A 14605-nucleotide genomic window follows, 5' to 3' on the forward strand; every position below is an offset into this window, starting at 1 on the left:
GTCAAAAATGCTTTAGACCACTGGTATTTTAGAAAGTTACCCAGCGTGGCCAGAATTAGGAGCTTTCCATGCGCCATCACCCGAGCAGATGACAATTCAGGTCTCAGAAGGAATCCAAAATGGGTGGCTTTGCCAAGCGAGGACGAAACCTGCAAAGTAGGGCCAGAAAAACCCCTTCCTCCACACCAAAATCATTAGGGAAATTCCAGCCTGCATTGAGACCATCAAACACATTTTAGGCTAAACTCCTATTACTCACTGAAAATCTTGTTCCTTACATCTATTTGTGTCCATTTATGAAAAAATAAATCTGCCATGCTCTCTGGGGATGAGGTGGTGTGGGGGAACCCTTGCTGCAGGCCAGTTTTCCACCCCAAACCCTCAAGCAGGGAAACCTGGGATACAAAGACTTTACCTGCACATATTTTCTTAAACCACAACCCAAATCCAAAACAGCCCAGGAAACCCTTGGAGATTTCCCCAGCAGGTCCTGCACTAACAGGGCTTCAGCTTGACGGCTGCTGGGCACACCAATAATTTGAGCTGCCGTGGAAATGTTTATGCAGATGGGAGCTGGGGCACCAGTGCCATTCAGCATGTCCAAACTGGTGAGGCACCCAGTAGCATCACTGGGCAAGACAGCACTGAAAAAGGTATTGAATTTAGCAGTGTGCTGATGAGACAGTGAAATGATAGCAGGGTCATTAAATAATGGCTCTAAAAAGGCAATGAGTTAATTATATAGCAAATAGACAGTGGAACCCCACCAAGAGCAGAGGATACGACTAGTAAATCCCATCACGTAGGGGCTGAGAAGCTGCACTCGGACTCGCAGCTCCAGGCAGGTAGAGGGTAGGTTGGCACCAGGGATGCTGAAAATCACCCAAGACCTTTATCTGGAGCAACCCAACTGCTGGCAGGACTAATACGTTTGTGCTGATTTATTATTCTGGAAGTGATGAAAGAAGAAAAAGTAATTTAACTAATTCAGTCCTCGGAGAATTAGCCAGCAATGTGATCTCTCTGGTATCAGTTAGCTCCGGTGTCTCTTCCCGGAGGCACCAGGGCTCCACCAAGAGTCACGTCAGATATTTATTTTTTTGGTGTTTTTTTGGGTTTGGTTGATTTCTGTGGAGCTGGGGGAGGAGCCTGAGGCCATCACCCATCCCCAGCCCAGCTCTGCAGCCCCTGCTCCCCCCCAGCCCTGCTCCGCATCCGTGTCCGAGCTCTCTGTCCCCTTCCCCCTGCCCCCCAGCCTCGGTGGGGCCGAGCTTCACAGCAGCCGCTGCGGTACGTGGCATGGTGGGGGTTTCTCCTCTCAACAGCAAAACCATGATACATTTTCCATATTTTTATCCTGACTTTCAGAGTTTAAATGTCAGCTCCCGCAGGAGGACACAGCAAATTTGCTATTTTGTCTCCACGGGACCCACGCACCTCATTTCCCAACACGGAATATTTGCTGGTTTACATCCAGACCCACCAGTCTGTGGGCTTCCATAAAGGGACCCACCAAAGCCCAGCTGCGTGGTGGCCTTGCAGGACCCCCCAGGCCAGAGGAGTGGATCCGGGGGGAGCCGTGCCTGAGCTTTTCCTATTTACTGCACCGCCTCCGAGGCCGGCACGGTTATTTATGGCGTGTAAACACCACGGTTAAAAATAGCAGGGTCAATCCTCCCCTGCCCCTTCATCCTCCCCCCGCAGCTGCAGCCTCCATGCTGCCCCCCCCCAACCTCATCATCCTCATCCCTCCCCCTCACACTTTTCCTCAGAGATGCGCACGGGGCTGCATCGCTTGGTGCTGCCAGTGCAGGCAGGATGCTTCCCTGCCGAGCACCCTGCCCCTCGTCTGCCCTGGCACGGCTATCACCCCCTTCCCAGCAAAACAGCAGGCAGTTTTTTCTCCCTTTTTAAAATTTATTTAACAAAGTACCAACCTGCTGCTCAGGTGTTGGGGTGGCTGTTGGCTTTACCCCCAGCAAAAACCCTTTGTCTGCAGCATGTCACCCATGCATGGGGGCTCTGGGGAATTCAGGCTGGTGCTGACAAAAGTGGGGTGGGAAATGTTCTGTTTAATAAAAGTAGAGCATTTTAATGTTCACTTTAATAAGAGAAGGGAAGAGCAAGAGGGGAATGGGAGAAGGTTTTCAGCAGGACGGTGCTTGCTCCCCATGCCTGGGGCATTGCCCTGCTCTTAGTGACCCCCACGTCCTCCGTGGTGGTGGGTTGCATGAAAACTGGGGCCACCTGAAATTCCTGTGTGGGATGGCAGAGGAGCAGCCGGGATGCAGGCAGGGTGACCCCTGGGTGTGGGGCGAGCACCTCTGGCTGCACCCCAGTTGCGAGCAGACAGACGTTCTTTCACCTCCCGATGCTCGCTCGGGGTGAGCTCGGGATGCGCGAAGGCAGCCGAGGGCCTGGCCAGCTGGGAACTGCTCCTCCGAGTGCCGGCTGACTCATGCGATTCGTGTGGGTGGCAGAAAAACCGCTCCGAGAGAAAGAGGAATGGGAAAGAATCCGTTGCTATATTTAACCACAAATAATAGGAAGAGGCTGAGCTTTTGGGCTAAGTTGTAAATAACAGTGAGATGAAATCATCTCAGAAATTCATGACTGGATCATGGCAGCCTCTTGAGAAATGGCATGACTAATGAGGACCGTGGCTTGGAAAAATGTTGCCCCCTGTAAAAAAAAAAAAAGCTAAAAAATAGTTTTTTGGTTATTCCAGACCACTGCAGTGATCCTTTCCAACTGTGACAAATTGTCCTTTATTGCTTTTTGGTTGTTGCTGCATTTTAATACATTTCAGCATTTCTGTGTTGATCCATGCCCAGCGTGCTGCCCATCCAGCCTCCTCCCCACCTGCAGCCACCAGCCCATCTCCCAGGGGTTTCGCTGCCATCGGGGGCTTAAAATTAAACCTGTGCTTGAGGATGGTGTCGGATCAAGGTTATAACCCTGGAATCATTTTTAGAAATTAACATAATTTCATTCAGAAGAAAAACAGCCATTGGAGCAAATCATCCTTGTTATATGAGCGTTATATGAAGAGATGTTCATTATTTGTAACACTAAAAGCCTCAGCCAAAACCCACTGCATGAACGGGAGCCTCTCCATGGAGTCTAAGGTTTTGAGTCCTAATTGCAAGGAACTATTGCAAGGGGAAAACTAGTACAATCCAATCTTTCTAATGCTTCTTTTTAGTAGAAGGAATAAAATCGAATATGTTAGCTGCGACAAGGAGTCTGGGAAGCCTGACAACATACTTGATATCGATATCATTGCCCTGCGATATTTTCACCTTTTATTTATTTGAAGAAAATCCATTTCGTTTCTGGAGAGCATCCAAAACTGTTAACAGGAGAACTGACCTAGCCTGGGAAGGAATCAGAGGCATGCAGGAGTGTTTTGGCCTCGCTCTCTCTCACTTTCTCTGTTTTTTAATAGTCTAACAGCAAATATTTGCTGGCAGGAGAGATTTCTGAGCTGTGAGGTAATGGCATTTATTTTTTTTACATATGCAGAGTCATCTTCTTGTTTCTTAAGCCTTATTGCAGTTACAGATGTTCTTGAAAAACGTGAAGAAACAGATCTCAGCTTTGTGTGTTTAATTGAAGCAAGGTAGAGCTTTCCCTGAGCAGTGCTCCAAGCTCACTGCCGAGGGGTTTTCTGAAGAGCTTCTTTATCAGTTTTTACAGAAATGCTAAAAACTATGTATTGTTTATTTTGGCAGACTGTTCTGAAGACGGCCGCATGGATGGCGTGACCGGGGAAGCCCTCAGTCATTGCCAGCTGCTGATGCCAGGGGAGATTTTACCCCACTCAGACTGAAAGCAAACACCCCCCCAGCTACAGCCTCACTCACCCAGCACCCCAAAACCCCCCCAGCTACAGCCTCACCCGCCCTCATGGCACCGCATTTACTGATTCAGGGTCCAGGGAGAGGAATACTTGCAGAAGGGCTGTAACAGAGACCGAAATGCAACGTGAAGTGCCTGCACATCCTCCAGCACAGCAGCAATTTGCTCCATAATTCCTATAAAAGCCTCAATTATCTCAAGGTTTGGGTCTACTAGATGTTGTAATATCATTGAAGCTGTGAGGGCTGCACTGGTTTCTATCTATAATCCAGATCGTCATCCAAAACTGTGCTTCTCTCCATCAATCCATGTGATTACTCCTGCTACCAAATGCTGCTCACCACATGTGAGGCTTTCAGAGTCTTGCCCAAAAAGACAAAGCTTAACTTCATTACACTTTTTCCCAATTAGTTTTCCCATATTTGGGGGAAAACAGACAAGAAAAGGAAATGCAGATGTGAAGCATCATTGTATAAAGAGCATTTTAGGTAGCAGGCTCCCGTGAAGGAGAGTTCAGAGTTACACAAATACTAATGGTCTCAGGGACAATTATGCACACTATAAAATAATTATTTTGCCAGGTCAGCTCTTTGGCACTATATGAAAGATCTGGAAGTCAAGTATTTAATGATCTGCTGCTCCAAAGGGATCGATGTATTTCTGCAGGGGTCATTTGCAGGATCGATAATTGTGCATCCCCTGCAAAACTGGAGAAAATCAACTTCTCCTTCCCAGAAACTGCTCAGCAGCCCCGGAGTTTACCCAAGACTCCGGGCAGCCACAAAGTGGGTTTCTCACAGCTTGTAAAAAGAGATTTTGGGATGGGGGAGGCACAATGCGGCTGCTAATGATGATTTATTTATGCTCAGCAACTCCCGGTGCTACCCCAGTGCTCTGTCATGCTTTGAGGGTGGAAAAAAGCTCCTCACAGGCCTGGGGACAGCACTGGCCATCGGCCCCCACCACCCCAGACTGCCATGAAGGTCCTGACCCACATCCAGAGGAGGAGGAGAAGGAAGCATGAAACAGGAGAGCGGTTTGGATGGGCAAGATATTCCCATCTCCACTTGTGTTTGGGCTGGCTGCATGGGGAGAAACACCTCCTTTACTCATATTCTGCTTTAGCATTTAAAAATGAAAATAAATAAATATTATATAGATCTATATAAATATATATAAAAATAAAAGAAAATTCATGCAGGAGTTCTCACAACCAACCTTATGCTATCCTTTTTTGCTGGGAAATGAATACCTGTGACAACACGCCCTGGCTTTTCGGCTCCCCACCTTTGGGTATTTTCCCAGAAAGCTTTTTCTCTTCTTCCCTCATTGCCTGTGGGGTTTTTCCCCTGGCCATGACCCTTCCCAGCTCCAGACGAGTGCTGGTGGCCGTGTCCTGGCGGTGGCAGGGGGACAGTGATGGGAATGGGAGGACCATGATGTGGTGGGGGGGGAGGAGCCACGGGGGTGCTGTGCCACAGTGCCCACGCCTGGTTTGTAGGTCTCGCTCCCAAGCACAGTTACCAGGGTCTTGTTTTTTTTGAGATCTGAAGAGGCCACAGTTGCAATGGTTAAGTGATAGAGGCATTTGTGGACATGCAATTAAAAGAATGTACATTACATCATCCTGATGGTTTTCAAGACTACTTCTGACAAACATCTGGGCCACCTCATCTGAAATCTCATTTCTCTTCCATCAGTGAGAAAGGTCATGGAAAGCATCTTGAACTGCCTAAGAGTGATGCTGCTACTAATAGAAACAATGCTTTGCCTTACTATTGCACTCCCATCCCTGTCAAAAAACACTTGCAGGGTGATGCACAAGCCCAGCATTCAAAGAATCAGTTGCGTGGTAAAAAAGGCAACTAAGTTTTGAGCTAACCAGAAAAAACCTCAGAGTCCTGGGACTGCTCTGGTGCCGAGGGACACTCACCACACTTCAGGAGCTGGTGGCATGGATTTGCCAGAAACTTTTGGCGCGATGGATCAGTATGAAAGTTCAAAGTGTTGAATTTGAGCTTTAATATAGATGGAATGTGGCGAATCACCACCTCTGCCGCCTCCATCCTCACCTAGAGTGAGTCAGGAAACTTCGCACCCCCCAGCTGGACCATCGCCTGTGGGTGAGCCCGGATGGGGTGGGGTGGGGGGGGGCTGGGGGCCGCTGTTTATCACCCTTGTTTGAAGTCCTGTGTGTGGAGGAGGAGAGGCGAAGGGCTGCTCCACCCCAGTTTTCACTGCCCTGGTGCTACCGCCTCCCCAGCCAGGCCAGCTCAGTGGTCCAGCTCCCTGCACAGTGACAGGGCCACTCGAGGTCCTAGGGGTGGCTGCAGCCCCCCTGTCCCCTCTCTCACCAGTTACCATCCCAGGGAGCTGGCAAACAGTCCCTACGCCCTGCTGGCCCTCAGTAGAGGGGCTACACTTCTAAAAATCACCCATCCCTCAGCTCCAGTAGCAGCTGCAGCTGCTTACAGCTTCATTACTCACATCGGTGACACCAATTACTCCTGATGGAACCAATCACCCCTGACCACCCCCCACACCCACACGGGAACCCACAGCTGGGCAGAAGACCCTCTCCATACATTTTCTGGTGCTCACCCAGCTCCAATGATGCACCACCCCAAATCCCCCAAAACCCACAGCATCTACACCCGTAGCTGCCCCAGGATGGCTGCAGGCATTCCCATGAAGCCACCAAACCAGGGGGGACCAGTCCCCTGGCCCTGACTCCCCCCCCAGGAGCCGATATTTCTGCATTTTTCCAAGCCAGGTGTGGGGTTGTAGGAGCTGGGGCTGCTGGAGTGAGTGTAGCTGCATACCAGAATTTTAATTCTTATTTTTTCTTGCTATTGCAGCGCCCTGTTTCCTCCAGCTGCAGTTCTCCTCATCTGACAGGGTGCAGAGCCCATCCTCGGCCACTTCTGCAGGCCGAGCACCGAAGCCCGGCCCGCGGCGCGCACTGGAGGGCCAGCCAGAATGTTAGCTTTAATGAGCTATCAACAGGCTTTAATATTTCATAGCGCTCTGATTGCGGAGTTACAGCTTATCAGAAATGTTGTTAAAATGCAGTGCTTTATTAATGGGTAGGGAGGCTGCACCAGGCACCCTGCTGTTTACTTGCCATTGTATTTGCCTTAAAAAACCCACACTGGTTATTATCAAGAGTCTGAAGTAAATGCAGCCCCAGGCACTGCAGGGAGCTGCTGCTGGTGCTCAGCATCCCTGATCCTGCCAGCCGCTGGCCGGGACACGTCCCCGAGGCAAAGGGCCAGGGTCCCCATGACCACCCCCTCATGTGGGGTGGCAGAGCTAGCACGGCCCAGGCAGGTCAGTCCTAAAGCAGCTAGGGCTGGGGCTGTGCCCCCCTGCTGCCACCCTCCTGCCTCAGCTCCATGCCTGAAGCCCACATTTCCCACAGCTCCCAGCAGCCTTCTGCAGGGAGAAATGTCCACAAGTGAGGAAACGTATGAAGAATAAACCCCTGAAGATACAGAAAGCAACCGTGGTTTCTCATTGTTTGCCAGAAGCCTGGCACCATCGACCCCCTCCTTCCTTTCAGATTATTTTTATGTAAACTCTGCTCAATGCTGTATCACTGCTGAGATACATCTTTGTTCCTGAGCACCACAAAATCTGTAACAGATACGATAGGCATGAATTACCCCAATGTAAGGATGACAGCAGGAGCATTGCTTACAGATACCAGCAACAAAACCATCACAGGTCGAGTAAACAAGACAAAGGAAATGAACACAATTACACGTGATGGTCACGTAGGTGGGTTAGCTGCTGCATATCAGATTTGGCATAATCACCTAAAAAGAAACCAAGCAGAAAAGTCATAGTCATTTTTTGCCATGTTTCATATTAGTAAGTTTTTCCATGACTAGATTAGACCTCCCTCTCCTCTCCCGGTTGCCTGAGGAGTTTTGCAATTGAGCTGAGGGTAATCAGCAAACAACGCAGGAGGGGCTGCAATTACGGGGGCTAAATAAAGTCATCCCAGAAGTGTGGGCAATGGTCACTGCTGGGTGACATGGAGACCCCCTGGCCTTGCCAACAGGTGAAAAGTTGTGAAATCTTAATGGTAGGAATAAAAACCAACAGAACGGAAGAATGAAGAGCTCACTCTGATCTGTGCCTGGCACAGGTGCCAGGGAGCCAGCCTGCCTGCCCGCTCTGACGCTGCAGTGTCCTTTTGAAGTGGCAGAATCAGTGGTAGGCTCTGCATCCTGCCTTTCCCCTCCCGTGGGTCGCTCAGGGCTCAGGTATCATTTATGCTCATGCCCTTGGGTACCGCTCATCTCTGTATCCTCGGGTACCATTTCATCCCTGCATCCTTGGGTACTGCTCATCCCTGTATCCTTGGGTTCATCCCTGCATCCTTGGGTACCGCTCATCCGCACATCCTCAGGTACCACCCACCCCCATGTCCTTGAGTACAGATTACCCCTCATCAGTGATTCTGCCCCCACCCGTGGAAGATACATTTCAGCTCAGCGGTAGGTTTTGGGGCACACTGAGGCAGGGACACCCTGTTGGTGACCCTGCTGGGAGAGGCTGGGGTTGAGCTGCGGGGCCGGGGCGCAGAGACTGAGCCTGTTTACATTCTTATGTCTACATAGTTTGCTCCAGCTATTCTGATGGATCTCCAATCCCATAGTAACTCTACTACTAATGCTCCCCCCTCCTTTTGATCATAATTAACATTCAGGCATTTCATTCTGATATTGTGGGGCCTTCTCCTAGGTGAGAAGCATATATTTTTATTTTTTCCCCAAATTTTCAGAAATGTTGGAACAGGATGGAGAAAGCTAGTAACAAAAAAGACCAAGAAATCGTCAGTATTTGACCTCCATGTAAACTCCTCACATCTCAACCACAAAGAAACTTAAAAGCAATCCTGGAAGTTTCATTTAACTGCTATGTTGGCATCTAGTCTAGGGACACAAGACAAAGTCTTGAACTGAATACCTCCATTAGCCCGGGCACCGCCGCCAAATGGCCCCATCGATTTTCCATCAGCGATAAAACCCGGCCCAGCGCGGATAAAACCCAGCGCTGCCGCCGGGAGGGGCGCGGAGAGCGCCGCCGGCTCCGCGGAAGGTGCGCGCCGGGAGCGGAGAAGGGTTACGCGAGGCGCGGAGGGATGGCGGGCGGGATGGCGGGCGGGCGGGGGCCGGCGCCGTGCGGCCGCGCTGCCTGCGGTGGGACCGGGGCCGGGGCCGGGGGGGCGGCGGCGGAGCGCGCTTGGCTTCCGCGGGCGCGGTGGCTGGCGCGGAGGCTGGCGGCTCTGCTCGTCCTCCTGGCGCTGGTGGCCGCCGGCTGTGTCCTCCGCCACCGCGCCTGCTCCGCGCCCCACCCCGACCCCCACCGCCGCCGCCGCCTCCCCCTCCCCGGGGGTCCCGCCGCCCCTCCGGGCCCGGGGCTGGAGCTGCCGCCGCTGCCCCGCTACGAGGAGGTGAAGCATCTGCCCAGCTACGAGGAGGCTCAGCGCTGCCCCCACCGGCCCCCCGGGGACGAGGATGGGGATGGGGGGGTTTGCAGCTGAGACCCCCACCCCACCCACCCTGCGGACCCACGGATGGGGGCTGGACAGAGGGACACAGCGGTCCAGGATGTCACGGAGGGACACAGCGGGGCGGAGCTGTGATGGACCCAGCAGCCTTCCTGGGGCCGGCGGGGGGGCCATTGCAGACCCCCTGGCGTGACGCTGTCCCCTGGGAAGTTTGTCCACGAGGGTCCATGGCGGTCTGGCTGGACACAGCACAGGGAACAGCCAGGGCCCACGGAGGGATGTGCCACTGTGCCTTGGGGAGCAGATGCTGGTGCTCCGGGGGGGGACACAGTCTGCAGGACACCAGGGCTCCCCAGAGGGACACGCCACAGGCTGGGAGAGACCCGGGGAGCTCCTGCTCACCTCCCCGGGAGCGTGGGGGCCGCAGGTCACTGCTCAACCCCAGCGGGGGCTGGTTAAGAGGTGGGATAAGTCGTCCAGAAAGAAGTTGACTTGGGGACATCACCTCTGATACAATGGCATCACCTCTGATACAATGGCATCACCTCTGATACGATGGCATCACCTCCAGTACGATGACATCACCTCCAGTACGATGACACGCTCTCCGCGGGGTGACAGAAGGAGATGGCTGCAGCTCGGTGTGGCACCCCCGGCTCCCCTCGCCTGGGCCGGGTTTCCTTGAGGGTCTGTGGAAGCAGCAGGAGATGGTCCACAGGGTTTGCACAGACACGACCGCACGAAGTCGGCCCAACAGGGTGATCCTCACGCCTCCCAGCCCCACGGGTGGCGGGCAGGGGAAGCAGGATCAGGCTTTCCCCCTCGGCGTCATGCAGTGGCGGCACGCAGCCTGGGAGGAGAACCACCTCCAAAGCTTGCTAATAAAATATTAGTGCCTTCTGGTATCGTGCTTTTTATTTCACTGAGGCAACTTGGGATCACTTCCACTCTAAGGGGGAACTGAATGGCCCAATCCAGCACAGGCCACACCAGACCTCGGTACTGAGCACTGCCAGGTCTCCTGCCCTCAAACCCTCTGAAACACCAGTTACCTCGCTGTGGGGTCCCAGCTAAAGGGCTCCCAATGAGAGCAAGATACTCCTCCTCCCCTCACAGGCAAGGTTGGTAGATCATTTTAGGCACAAGAGAGCTGTTCCTCACACTGCAAAACCGAGGCTTTGCGTGTTTGTCAAATACAGGTGTGGATGTAGGTATTGATATGGGCATCTGAATTTTGAAATATTTCTTGCTGTGGCTTCTAAAAGTTTCTATATTGCAGCTAAAAATGCTAAAGACACAAAGATGTTCCCAGATGCTTCATCAAATCCTCGTGTCTAGTTGAAGCAGCTATCCTATTTTTACTGGAACTGAGATTAGGCCTTTCTTATACGCTGCAGGGGACAGCGTATCTTTCCTGAAAGAGTACTCATTTGCTATGGTTTATTTGTCTGAGGCTTGCATGCTCCAATCACTTAGTGAAAGCTCAAAGAGAAGATGACTCCTAGTTAATTTACATTTTTAAGTATCAGTGTCAGGGCTCTCCATCACCATGCGCATGATTTTCTTCTTACGAGGCCAAGGGCAGCTCCTTCATCAGGCAGATACTCCCATTTACAAGCACTTTTGCTATTTTTCCACACCTCAATTAAAGGTTTAAAGTAGGGAAAGGAGCAGCAGATACCAGTCCCTTGAAAATGAGCATTAGCTCTTCTATAGCTCTTTTTAGCCCTGAGGACAGCACAGATTATGTGAGCGAATCTTTAATGGCGTATTTGTGAGTTGCTTGTTTCATGGTTAAGCCAATCCAATTAATCCTGTAGGCTTCAAAACTTGTGGCTGCAGGAAGGGCATCGTTCTGGCAAAGTATGAGATTAATATCTTGCCAAAATGATGCCTTCTATTTTATAAATGATGAAAATTCCCAGTTAACTTTTTCTTAAAAGTTAAACTGTAAAGGAATTTATCATTTCAGCCAAGGGGCCCAAACCAAACACACTGGGCTTACATTACTTTTCAGGCAGATTTACCAGATATGCCCAAAAAATCATGTCAAGGCTGGCACCAGGCCAGTATGATACAGCTCTCAAACTGCTTTACTGCTTGAAAAGCAGTGTATTTCACAGCTTTGAGGCATTTGCCATTCCTAAGACTCACTCTGTCAGTGTAACACCAACGTTTTGGTTCCTATTTTGCTTCTTTTGGAATCAGAAGGACCGACACATCATAATTCAGTGGATAGCACTTCTTTTTTTTCCCCTTTTACCATCAGTATTTCCATTCACTATTCAATAGAATCTACGACTTTTCTGAAGAAATAGCAAAGACTAAGTCTCAGAGGATTGCAGGGCATTTTTGTGTTATCTACAATAGCGAATTTTACCTTTTAACGGAACGTGGGTTGATAGGTTTGGATGAAATCCCACCACAGCTCAAGGCAGGCCCCGTGATGCTTCCTCCCCAGCTGTGCTCGCGGCTCTCACTGAACTCCTGGCTGTGAAACCTCCATCAAATTCTATCTGGGCAGTTTCTGTTAAATTCAAGGAGAGCGGCACAGCTAAATCTTGTAGCCTGCTTTGCAGACTGAGCGATTCCGTGGCAATTCAACAGCCTTCACTAATTATCCCAGTTTCTAGCCGGGCTGCGGGCAGTTCCCTTACAGCTCTCCGATCAGCAGGTAGGGCTGGGCTACGGGATGGCTTGGTCCTATTGCCAGCCTGCATGGGCCTGTGGGATGCCCATGGGCAAGTGACTTCATCTGTCAATAAGGGAATAACACTGGGCATCTTCACCAAGCACCATGACATTATTAATGTTTATTGGTTTGGGGTTTGAGAACCTTTAAAGTTCGAATTTGCCAGCCTTTCTGTTGAGTGCGTTGTGTACATTAACTTCTTACAACTCAAAACCCAGCAACGTCGCTAAATACATTCCTCCCCTCTGCGGATGGAAAAAATGAGGCAGAGAGAGGCCACAACAAGAACTGAAACTCCCAGACACACCCGAGCACCACCTCTGACTGCTGTTACCCCTCATCTCCCTCAGAGATGCTTCTGGTCTCTGGTACAAATGGGATATACCCAGAGTTACCTCATACACTCATTAGAGATGAACATTTGTTTGCCCGCAGTAGGAAATGGTTCTACATAAACTGTGAAATTCAGTTTTCATGTCAGATGATGCAAAAGCTTCACCCTGTTCCAGTTCCAAAGGATAAAATCTGACAAAGATAGCCCTCAAAGTCTCGCTGTCTTAGGTATCAGAGCACAAAAAATATTTTTCCTTTTTCCTCCGAACTATTAAAAACATGCAAACCGTAAAAAAATTAAGCTAGAGGTAAAAATTAATATTTCTTTAACCATTTGCATTACCTGGAATAATTGGAGCCAAAAGGATAGTTAAAACATGGTATAAAGCCAGATTAAAGCAGTACTTCCAATTTTTTTTTGTCAAATCCGGGAGGATGTTCCTAAAATGCCCTTTTCACTGCTCCTCCTTGCAATCACCACTCGCCCCACAGATGATGGACAGAGCAGGAAGGCTGGGCTGTAAAAATGGGTGTCCTCTAATGCAGGGCAGGGTCCTGATGTACAGTAACAGATTATTCAGGTTTGTCCCATTTTACACTGCTAGAATGGGAAAAAAATTCTGCATGTTTTAATGTCATTTCCAAGTCCACGTGCAAGGAGAGCTAAGAGCAATGTTTGAAAGTTTAGAAGACAGAAGTGCTACCTAATGCACACAAAATTTTTCAGTATTTTGCTTTCAAACACTCATCTTAGCTTTTACTTTTACCTCACTTCAAGATACATTTTTCACATTCCCATTTGAACCTCCCTTCTTACAACCAGAGAGAATCTACTGCAGTCAAGGTCAAATGAAGCATGTGAACTACAACACCCAGCCTGCTATGGCAGGATTTGAGTAACTGATCCCTCACAACAGCAACTAAAACAATTATATTTTAATTCTGTTAATGCCTACTTCTTAGATTTATGATGTTTGGGAAAAAAATTAACTCTATCCCAGCTGAAACCAGGATAATAGTCAATAATTAAATAGGGTGTTACCTATTTTTAAAATAAGTATTCTTAAGTTATTGAGGAATCGGGCTTCTTGCACTGGACAATAATGTGCCTGGTAATTGATTAGTGATTTCATTTACAGCTCTAGAAGGTTTTAAATCAGGGTTTGGACAAGGAGGTAATAGGACACAAACACAACAAGTTGGGTAAAAGTACTTTTGATCTTTCTTTGCACTTGCTAAAACACCAATCTTATCGGAATACACCAGCAGTGGCCCACTGAAACAGATACGCAAGGTTTGTTGCTGTTTATGAACATACCTGAAACATCAATATCTTCCTGGTGCTTCTTTTTACACTTTTCTTGGAATTCCAGTTGTGATATGTAAAAACCCTGCAACAATCCCAGGTAAGCCGTATAAGGATATTTTCTTCTGAGAGCATTCTGAAATTTAAATTTCATACCCAAGGTCAGAATTGTACCAGGTTACCTGCATATTAGAACCTGGTGAAAATAAAGAATAACAGTGCTTTTCCAAAATATTTCTTTTGCTTTGTTTTCTGTTGTTTTTCTATTTAACACAAATATGCTCAGCACAGCATGTAGTTCAGGACTGGATGTGCGTGGAAAAAAATAGAGCTGATCAGTGATCAACACCTTAAGGTCTTTATCGTGCTTTGTCCTAGGAATTAATCAGCCTTTCCCCTCGCCTACAAATGCAACACTTCTCATTAATATTGAGACGTGGAGATCCAGCTTGAAGTGAACGATATCGACACCAAGCTGAAGGGCAGTCAGTCAAGGACGTACCCTTGCAGGCGTGGCATCCTTCCCCTGTTTTATCTCAGCCTTTGCAACTGTTAATTGTTGCACCAGGCATTTTTAATTTGCTGCTTCTGCTGTACTTCCAAGTGGCCCAAGAATAAAAGAGCAAGATAAAGCCGAGACCCTGAACTTCCAAACTTGCATTACAAATCTGAGCCAGGCTTCATAAATTTAACATTAAACACTTGCCATTAGTGATATTTTGGACTCAATTCTGGAACTAATAAGTGCTTTCTGCAAGTCAATGGAAGGTGAAGGTGTTCACTTTGCCACATGTCAGTATACCAGAATAGTGCGGAACTTTTGAGTGAGCTACATCAAAAAATGTTTTATTTAGCAGTCGGGTTAATCAATGGAGATGACCTAATGCATCGT

General features: G+C 49.1%; 1 long non-coding RNA gene across 1 annotated transcript; it reads right to left on the minus strand.

The window, feature by feature from the left end:
- Positions 1-9357: 9357 nt before the first annotated feature.
- On the minus strand, positions 9358-14414 carry LOC141947381 (uncharacterized). Its single transcript, XR_012630097.1, has 3 exons — positions 13726-14414; positions 11763-11909; positions 9358-10071 (listed from the first exon to the last, which is right to left on the minus strand). It is a non-coding gene; the product is annotated as an uncharacterized LOC141947381 (long non-coding RNA).
- Positions 14415-14605: the final 191 nt, after the last annotated feature.

Source organism: Strix uralensis, chromosome 9 (assembly GCF_047716275.1).
Source record: "Strix uralensis isolate ZFMK-TIS-50842 chromosome 9, bStrUra1, whole genome shotgun sequence".
Taxonomy (NCBI): domain Eukaryota; kingdom Metazoa; phylum Chordata; class Aves; order Strigiformes; family Strigidae; genus Strix; species Strix uralensis.